The sequence below is a fragment of the Nicotiana attenuata genome, chromosome 5 (genome assembly GCF_001879085.1).
Source record: "Nicotiana attenuata strain UT chromosome 5, NIATTr2, whole genome shotgun sequence".
Classification (NCBI taxonomy): Eukaryota; Viridiplantae; Streptophyta; class Magnoliopsida; order Solanales; family Solanaceae; genus Nicotiana; species Nicotiana attenuata.
Window position 1 is genome coordinate 31,640,459 of NC_031993.1, and position 10,826 is coordinate 31,651,284.

At 45.6% G+C, this 10,826-nt stretch overlaps 1 pseudogene; it reads right to left on the bottom strand.

Annotated features, from left to right (window-relative positions):
- Window positions 1-8,890, bottom strand: part of LOC109226099 — a 26,057-nt pseudogene extending 17,167 nt beyond the window's left edge.

Genomic DNA, 10,826 nt, shown 5'->3' on the forward strand with positions numbered 1-10,826 from the left:
AAAATCAATACACAGGCACGCAACATGCCTTCCAATATCTGGATAGTACGCTCGGACTGCCCGTCCGTCTGAGGATGAAATGCTGTGCTCAACTCTACCTGTGAACCCAACTCTTGCTGAAATGTTCTCCAGAACTGAGAAGTAAACTGGTACCTCTATCTGATATAATAGAAACTGGGACCCCATGCAACCGCACAATCTCTCGGATGAAAATCTCTGCTAACCGCTCCGAAGAATAAGTAGTGCATACAGGAATGAAGTGTGCGGACTTGGTCAGCCTATCCACAATCACCCAAATCGAATCAAACTTCTTCGAGGTACGAGGAAGACCACTCACAAAATCCATAGTAATATTCTCCCATTTCCACTCCGGAATATCCATCCGCTGGAGTACACCGCCGGGTCTCTAGTGTTCATATTTGACCTGCTGACAGTTGAGACATCGAGCCACATAATTCACAATATCCTTTTTCATCCTTCTCTACCAGTAATGCTGTCTCAAATCCCGGTACATCTTCGCGGCACCCGGATGAATCGAATACCGCGAGCTGTGGGCCTCCTCCAATATCAACTCCCGGAGCCCATCCACATTGGGCACGCAAATCCGGCCCTGCATCCGCAACACACCATCATCTCCAATGGTCACATCTCTGGCATCATCATGCTGGACCCTATCCTTCAGGACAAGCAAATGCGGGTCATCATACTGGCGCTCTCTGATGCGATCGTACAAAGAAGATCGGGAAACCATACAAGCCAACACCCGACTGGGCTCGAAAATATCTAACCTCACCATCTGATTGGCCAAAGCCTGAACATCAAGTGCAAGGGGCCTCTCCCCAACTGGAATATACGCCAAACTACCCATACTAATGGACTTCCGGCTTAAAGCATCGGCCACTACATTAGCCTTCCCGGGATGATACAGGATGGTAATATCATAATCCTTGAGTAACTCAAGCCATCTCTGCTGCCTTAAATTAATATCCTTCTGCTTAAACAAGTGTTGAAGACTGCGATGGTCCGTATATACCTCACAAGATACACCATATAGATAATACCTCCAAATCTTCAAGGCATGAACGCTAGCAGCCAACTCTAAGTCATGAACAGGGTAGTTCTTTTCATGGGGCTTTAACTGACGAGAAGCATACGCAATAACTCTGCCCTCCTACATCAATACACAACTGATCCCAACTCTCGACGCATCACAATACACCGTGTAAGAACCTGAAGCTGATGGCAATACTAGCACCGGAGCAGTGGTCAAGGCCGACTTGAGCTTCTGGAAGCTGTCCTCGCATTCATCCGACCACACAAATGGAGCATTCTTCTGTGTCAACTTCGTCAAAGGCGAAGCAATAGATGAAAAGCCCTGAACGAACCTGCGGTAATAACCCGCCAAACCGAGGAAACTCCGGATCTCAGTAGCTGAGGACGGTCTGGGCCAACTCTGCACCGCCTCGATCTTCTTTGGGTCAACCTGAATACCATCACTGGACACCACGTGTCCCAGAAAAGTCAGCCAGAACTCACACTTAGAGAACTTCGCATAAAGCTTCTCCTTTCTCAATCTCTGTAATACCACCCTCAGGTGCTGCGCGTGCTCCTCCTGGCTACGCGAGTATACCAGAATATCATCAATAAACACGATCAATCCAGATACGGCCGAAATACACTGTTCATCAAGTGCATGAATGCGGCTGGGGCATTAGTCAGCCCGAAGGACATCACTAGAAATTCGTAGTGCCCATATCTCGTTCTGAAATCCGTTTTCATAATGTCTGAATCCCTAATCTTTAGCTGGTGATAGCCCGATTGAAGGTCAACCTTAGAGAATACCCTTGCTCCCTGGAGCTGATTAAACAAATCCTCAATACGGGGTAGTGGGTACTTGTTCTTCACTGTCACCTTGTTCAGCTGTCTGTAATCAATGCACATTCTCATTGTGCCATCCTTCTTCTTTACAACTAACACTGGTGCACCCCAAGGTGACACACTCGGGCAAATGAACCCTTTATCTAGGAGTTCCTGAAGCTGTTCCTTCAACTCTTTTAACTCCGCTGGTGCCATACGATAGGGAGGGATAGAGATGGGCTGAGTGCCCGGCACCAGATCAATACCGAAATCAATGTCCCTGTCCGGCGGCATGCCCGGCAGGTCCGCTGGAAACACATCAGGGAAATCCCTCACAACGGGAACCGAATCAAGACTAGGAGTCTCAGCTCCAACATCTCTAACGAAAGCCAAGTACGACAAACAACCCTTCCCAACCATCCGTTGGGCTTTTAGGAAGGAAATCACCCTGTCAGGTACATAGTCAGTCACGTCTCGCCACTCGATCCTCGGAATACCCAGAATAGCAAACGTAACTGTCTTGGCATGACAGTCCAGAATAGCATGGTACGAAGATAACCAATCCATACCCAGAATCACGTCAAAATCCACCATGTCCAGTAATAAAAAATCAACTCGGGTCTCCAGACCCCCAATAGTAACAAGACAGGATCGATATACGTGATCCACAATAACAGTATCACCCACCTGGGTAGATACATGCACAGGCAAGGCAAGACAACCACGGGTCGTACCCAAATGATGAGCAAAATATGAAGATACATAGGAGTAGGTAGATCTGGGATCAAATAAGACAGAGGCATCCCTGTGGCAGACTGAGATAATACCTGTGATGACTGCATCTGATGCACTAGCGTCTCTCCTATCTGGAAGAGCATAGAATCGAGCCTGACCACCGCCAGCACGGTCCTCACCCCTGGGGCGACCTCTGGCTACCTGACCTCCACTTCTAGCTGACTGAGTGGGTGCTGAAGAAACAGGAGCAGAAGATGAGGGCTGATCCCTCTACTGAGACTGTCTACTACGGAACCGGGGACACTGTCTCCTCATATGCCCCAACTCACCGCACTCGTAGCAACGACCTGGAGCTGGAGAAGGGGACTGATGGGAACCCTTCGCTGCAGATGAACCCTGGGCTGAAGAAGCAGGAGCAGAACTCTGAGCTGGAAGGGCACTCAACACAGGCTGGCTCTGCTAATGACCCTGATGACCACGGCCGGACGAAGCCCCACTGGACTCTGAACGACCTGACTGAGGAGGTCTGAAGGAACGACCTCTGCTGCGCTGGAACTGGCCCCTAGACGGAGCACCACTGAGACTACCTGAACCTCGAGGCCTCTTAACCTCCCTCTCCTCACGCTCCCGACGACGATCTGTCTCAATCTGACGAGCCGCATCAACTACCTCCTCAAATGTAACTGCTGTAGCCCTTTCTCTAGTCATCAATATGCGGATCGGATAGTTGAGGCCATCCACAAACCTTCTGATCCTCTCACGATCTGTCGAGATCATCCACGTAGCATGCCGAGCTAGCTGTGTAAACCTCAACTCATACTGAGTCACTGTCATATCTCCCTGAGTCAACCACTCGAACTGACGACGCAGCTCTTCCCTATGAGACTGGGGTACATATTTCTCCAAGAATACCGTAGAGAACTGCTTCCACGTGAGGGGCGCTGCTCCAATAGGCCTACGCCTCTCGAACTCCTCCCACCAATTAAATGCAGGCCCTGTGAAATGGAAGGTAGTAAAAGCCAGTCCACTAGACTCTAGAATACCCTCAGTACGAAGCATACGCTGGCACTTATCCAGAAAACCCTGGGCATCCTCGCCCTCAACACCACTGAATGTCGGAGGCTGAAGCCTACCAAACCTCTCCAACCAACGTTGCTCGTCATCCGGCATAGTTGGAACCACCTGAGCTGGAGCTGGTGGGACTGGCGCAACTGGAACAACTGCTGCAACTGGCGCAGCTGGCTGAACTGGCTGAACTGGAGCTACCCCAGGTGTCTGTAAACCCTGAACAACCTGCTCGGGTGTGCGAGCATCGGGGGTCTGATGACCGCCCCCGGTCTGAGAAGTAGCCGCCGCTGTAGTAGCTGAAACCGCTTGAGCCAGGCAAGTGCAGACGGACAAGATCTGAGCCAAAGCCTCCTGGAGACCAGGAATCACGATGGGCACTGCCGATGCCTGAACAGGTGTTGCTGGAGCATCTACAACTGGAATTTGACCCTGAGCCTGGTCAACTGGTGCTGGAATCTGACCCTGAGTCTGGTGAACTGGTGGGTCAGCAGGTGCTGTCCCTGCTGCCCTGCCTCTACCGCGACCACGGCCTCTAGGTGGCACTGGTGGTCGTCCGCCACGTCCGTTAGCACGGGTTCTCGCCATCTGCGAGAGAATAGAATACGGAAATTTAGTTTTCTCATAATAACAAGCCGCACGATTTGAATTTCAAGAAAGTGAAGTGTTTCCTAAAGGTTCTGTAGCCTCCCGAGGATAGATACGGACGTCTACGTACCGATCCGCGAGACCCTACTAAACCGGCTCATGACTCGCGAGGCCTAGTAACCTAGGCTCTGATACCAACTTGTCACGACCCCAAACCCGGTCGTGATGGCGCCCAACAATATTGCTAGGCAAGCCTGACCAAAATCGTTCCCAAATAAACCATAAACTTCAAACCGACAATCTAAAGAGATTATAATAGTTTTAGAATAATAACCCAATATTTATAATAGAATAATACTGAGAAAAATACGAAGTCTGATACAACGCTCCCAAAGACCTGGGGTCACGAGTCTAGAGCCTCTAAAACAATCTGAATAACAATATCTGAACGAAAATACTCAAGTCTGGAAATGTACATATAAATAAAACTGAAATAGGAAGAGTAGTCAGGTCCTGCGAACGTCAAGCAGCTACCTCAACAACTCTGATAAGCTCTGGAAAACAAAGACTGCTCAGCTAAGCCTCCGGTGTACCTGAATCTGCACACAAGGTGCAGGGAGTAGGGGTGAGTACTACCGACTCAGTGAGTAATAAGCATATGAAATGTCTGAAGATAAGAAATCCACGAAATGCCACAAAGCAAAGCTAAAACTAACAGTCCTACACCTTACTACAATCTAACAGCATAACGACTTCAAATAATACAGTCAAGTAAAATATAATGATGCAATGCAATGCACATGACCGCTACGGCGCGTAGCCCGATCCATTTAACGTCGACGGCGCTCACTGGGGGGTGTGTACAGACTCCGGAGGGGCTCCTTCAGCCCAAGCGCAATATAATCATATCATTCGCTGCGGCGTGCAGCCCGACCCATACTCAGTCCACAATATGCATATGAGTCACATAACAGATTCAATTAATTTCCCAATTTCCAATTTATTAAGAAGAATATACTTTAGATATTTAACTTCAGGAAAAGTGACTTAGCATTTCATAACAGTGATTAAACACAGGACTGAGATCAATGATTATACAAAGCATGCTATCACAATGACATTCATCCTCTAAGGATGCTACAGATCGGCATAAGGCCCCAAACACGGCAATACGCCCAGATATATTCAATAAAGGGTGCGTATCAGTCGCCAATATAGAAATATTCTTGTTCGGGATGGACTAAGTCTCAATCCCCAGTTATAACCAATCCCGCACCTGCCATGGGGTGCGAGTCACGCCCTACAACAGCGTCACCAATGTGATAACGCCGGGGGTTTCAAACCCCGTCACGGCCAGTCAGTACTACACCGAACTACCGTCACCTCTAACCGGCCGTAGAACTGGTCCGCAATGCCTTTCTTCGTATCGACTCCTCGACGCGTCGATCTAGTCAAATCACACGAATACATAAACTATAGGTTAAAAGAAACATAACCCAATCAAAAATACTCGAAAAGTACTAAAATTCACGAAGTTGGTAAAACCCGAGCCCCAGGCCCACTTCTCGAAAAATTCCGAAAATCACACCAACAGATTCCTTGTCTCGCCACGAGTCCGTGCATATAAAGTTTACCAAAATCGGAGCTCGTATGACCCTCCAAATTCCATTTTTACATCACAACTTTCCAAGCCCTAGCTTGACCCGTTTTTGATGAATTTTCTACAATTTACATGTAATTTCTACCATAAATTCGAATATTTAGGCCAAGGAACTTACCTCCAAGTGATTCTCAGTCAAAACCCTCGAATTTCCTTGTTCCAAGCTCTTAAGAACGTCAACAATGGAGGAAAAATATGAAAGGGTCGCGGATGAAATATTATTTTAAAACCCTTCTGTCGCCCAGCGATTTTCGCTTCTGCGGTCCCGCTTTCGCTTATGCGGGACCGCTTCTGCGGCCATATTTCCGCTTAAGCGGTTTTCACTTAGGAGCTCGGACTTCGCTTATGCGACGCGAAGTCCGCTTCTGCGGTTCCTTCAAAATCGCTTCTGCGGCACATTGTCCCGAGCCGGCCACGACCGCTTCTGCGACCACGTACCCGCTTCTGCGGTCCATTTCCGCAGAAGCGGAAACACCAGATGACAGAAAATTCTAACCTGCAATTACACCTCAAAACTCTCGTTTAACCACCCGAATTCACCCCGAGGCCCTCGGGACCTCAACCAAATGCACAGATATGTTCTATTACTTCATTCGAACTTTCTCGTAACATAAAAACACTATCATAAACACCAAAATCATCGAATTACCACGGATTCAAGCCTAAGTTAAACTAAAACTTCCGAAACTTGCATTTGATCTAAAACCCGACCTAAACACCTCCGAATGATCTGAAACTTTGCACGCATATCCCAAATCACCTAACGGAGCTACTGCAACTCTCGAAATTCCATTCCGACCCTCGGATCAAAATCTCACCTACCATCCGGAATTCGCCAAAATCCAACCTTAGCCAATTCAAGCCTAATTCTACACCGGACCTCCAAATTCAATTCCGATTGCGCTCCTAAGTCACAAATCATCCCCCGAAACTAGTCAAATCATCGGAAATCCATTCCGAGCCTTCTAACTCATAAGTCAACATTCGGTTGACTTTTCCAAACAATCCTTCTCATAAAGAGACTTATTGTCTCATTTCTAACCGAACTCTAACCGAATTACTTCAAATTCTCCAAACACATATAATGAAACATATAGAAGCATAAAACGGGGGAAACGGGGCGGTAAATCCCGTAACGACGGGTCGGGTCTTTACACTGATATATTCCATGTGCCTCCGAAATTTGTGTTAGTGGTCTGTTGCTGCCATCCACATCAAATCATGCAGATCCTTGTTGGGATATGCCTTCTGGAAATTGGCTTTAAAGTGCCTCGCACAGCAACGGTGGTAGGCATAAGGTTCTTGCCATGCAGGCAAGTTCTCCACAGAACTTAAGATACCACCGTGCCGATCAGATATTAGACAAATACCGGAATGCTGTTTGACAACGTGCTCTTTCAAGTGGTTCAAAAACAGCGTCCACGTCTCTTGACTTTCATTGGCACAAATAGCAAAAGCTAGAGGAAATATTTTTCCATTAGCATCTACTGCCACGACTATCAACAGCTTGATATCGTACTTTCCATAGACATGAGTGTCGTCTATGGATATTACGGGCCGGCAATGCGAAAAACCATCAATTGTTGGTTTAAATGCCCAGAACACGTAATTGAATATATATTATGGTTTACCCGAACTCCACTCAAGCTTCCATTCAACAACCGTCCCGGGGTTAAATTGCTGCAGTGCGGCCATGTACTTGGGCAGAGCTGCAAATGACTTATCCCAGTTACCGACTATTTCAAACGCTCGTTTGCGCCCGAGATATGCCTTTCTTTTGGTAATGGTATGGCCATGCTCCTGGTGGACTGTTGTAATGCACTCTTTGATTTTATACCTTATGGACGCTTCGATGTGTGGAATAAGGACAAGAGAAATCAAGTCAATATACAAGTTGAAGTGATTCCCGTTGAATGTGTCCATTTCGCATGTGTGGGTGGGAATGTATTTACCCACTTTCCACATACTTGTCTTCTTCTTGCTCGCACGCAACATCCAATGACATGGCCAAAATCACATGCGACAAACAACCTTGTATACAACCGGACTTGACTCCCATACCGTCATCTCACGACACTCTTTTACGTTTTGCATTTTACAAGCCCTGCTTACGCGCGCTTTATCAGGAAAAGCATGCCCTTTGCCAGCACCATTGGTCTAGACTCATCCCACATTGCTGTCCGAATTTCATCAAAATCCCTTGTGAGAGCTTCCACAACCGGCATGCTTGGCAAGTTATCAAGGTAAGGAATCTTCCTTGAATGAAATGAAACTTGGGACTCGTACACTCTTCGTCTAGGGGGGTGGAGCATACTCTCTCGTCAAATCAGGTCCTTCCTTCTCATCCTCCTCATCACCATCCTCACGAGGAAAGGGTGTCTCGTCTCCAGATTCATCAGCATTGTTGTCGTAATCACTGTTCTCCTCCTCACTCTGTGCATCTGCCAGATCCCGATTTAATACGTCGTCTTCGGGCAATTTAGTGAGTACATGTGGTTCAACTTGCTCGTTTTCACTGCACAATCAACAAAATAATAAGCAACTGAATTTAATAAATACTTTCCATATAGCTGTATCACTTCACTTACAAGTCGTAATGTGATGAAATTCCATGATGGACATTTTCATTTAGGTGATGACTACCGGATGGACCACCATGATCCAACACACCAAAGCTATGCTTGGGTTCATAATTTGTAAAATTCATCCGGCCGGTAACCCCTGTTAAATGTATGAGCATTAATACAAATTCAATACAACAAAAATGTACATCGTAACACAAAGAAAAATTGAAGTTTACCACTCGTCTTGTGAATTATGTAAAGCAGGCGGTGATAAGTTTAAATCAAGGAAAACTCTTTCATCCGCAACCTGTCCGGCAAAAATTGCTCCAGAATAACCACCCGATGACTGGGGGTTATCCGAAACATGTCCGACAACCTCATTGTTGGGAACGTCTTCGACCTTGACGTACATATCCAACATTTTGATTACAAGAAATTTCCGGTATTCATCTAGAGTCCTCAAAAAATCCCTCAAACTTTCATCACTGTAGATGTTTAACTCCGAGTAAAAAGTAGTCCCTTGCGGAGTGCAGAATACAGATATCTTCCAGTCACTTTAAGTATCACTAAACGTTTCCTCACACTCATTTTTTTGCATAACAGCGATATCAAGTTATCGTACTCCATTGTAAGTGGTAATTTAATATGACCCGTGGAGATAAACTATATCTCACAGAGTTATTCTCCATCACAACTTGCTTGTGTAATCACTGTTTAAACACGTGTTAACTATTAATTGGAAAATATGTTCCAAAGAATGCACTAGCAATAACTCTTCAATTTTACTAGTTCTGTCCACTTGGGACTTTATAAAAAAGTAGAGCTATAATTTTTTAGCAATAACATGGATGCTGTGTTGTGTTTGCAGTCACGGGCATAAGAATACTGTTCTCATGAAAAGTGGAATCAAAATGGTAATTATCATTGCTGATTTCAGTTGAAATGTTTATTTTTTCTTTTCCTTCTATTGAGTTGTGCTCTTGAGGTTTTTGAAGTTTTAGGGCCGTGTGATTTTTGATAGTGGTTCAGTCAGTTTCTATAAAGCTGTAATTTTGGGATTCAAGAAGGCTTGCTAAAATCTCTTTTTAGAGTGTTGGCAGCAACCAACTAGCATTTCTAGCTTAGTTTTTAGCTGCAACTACTACTTCACAGCAAGTGTATGGCTACTTGTTACTTCTCTGGTTCTGGCTGCAGTATTCGTTTTCTTATTGGGGTAGGAAGGAAGAACAAAGCTTACATTCATATGAATGTTAATCACATGCTAATGAGAAAACCCGCAAACGGTGTAGATGAGAATCATGTCAAATCAAGTATGTGTTTGCAAGGTTTTGTATTCTGTCATCGTAACATTCTGTTTCATTTCAGCTTTATGACATAAGGGCTATGAAGGAGCTTGAATCATTCCGGGGACATCAGAAGGATGTGACATGTAACAATTACTGTATTGGTCAAAATCTGACCACCTCGACCAGGGCGGCCACTACCGTATTTTCGTCACTGGGTAGGGAATCAAGTCAATCTCATCCCTTCTTTAAGGCATTCGACACGACCACAAGAGCAAGGCATTCCCACGACCAGGAAACCCCACTGCCCCAGGCACGCCAAAGTCGTGGCAAAGGCAAGAGGGTTTTTCGACTATATATATCAGCTCAAGAAAGCTGAAAAAAGAGGTCTTCTCTTCGGCCTCTTCCTCCATGATCTTCGAAAGCAAATAAGATATAAAAAATTCCACCTCAAATGAGAGAAGAGAGAATCCTCCACAGAAAAAAGGAGTAAGCTCCATCCTTGTATCTCGAAAGGGCTGAAACATTTTGTAATTATTCTTCCTTCTCTACGGAGGAGGAAGGAAATATTCAAATTTAAATAAGATCTTCTAATATCGTAATTGCTGTCATTTAATCTATCGATCTGGTTATAACTAAGTTTGACTAGGATTTACCCCTTTTCTTTTAATTGATTTGTTCAAAGGGATTCCTATATCTTTTGAGTCAAACAATTTGGCGCCGTCTGTGGGAATTTCCTAGTGAAAACTCCTAGTCTTTCCCAGATCGAAGCTAAGAAACATGAGAAGAGAATCCAACTCACACCAGATGTGGAGACATTGTGTCGAGGGAAAAGAAACCAAAAAGATTCGTTAGATCCAGAACTCTCTGCTCTATCGGCTTTGAATGTCCCAGACAAGGAGAAAGGTGCTGCAATCCAGTCTCTCCCACTCTCTCAAAACCGTCGGGCAGAGGCTAGGAACAGTTCATCCTCATCCCCATGCTTCATTACACCGGATCCACAAAATCCACGCAAACAAACCGACGCAGGGATATCTAGATTGAAGAACCAAGAATCACTTTGGCATAACCGAA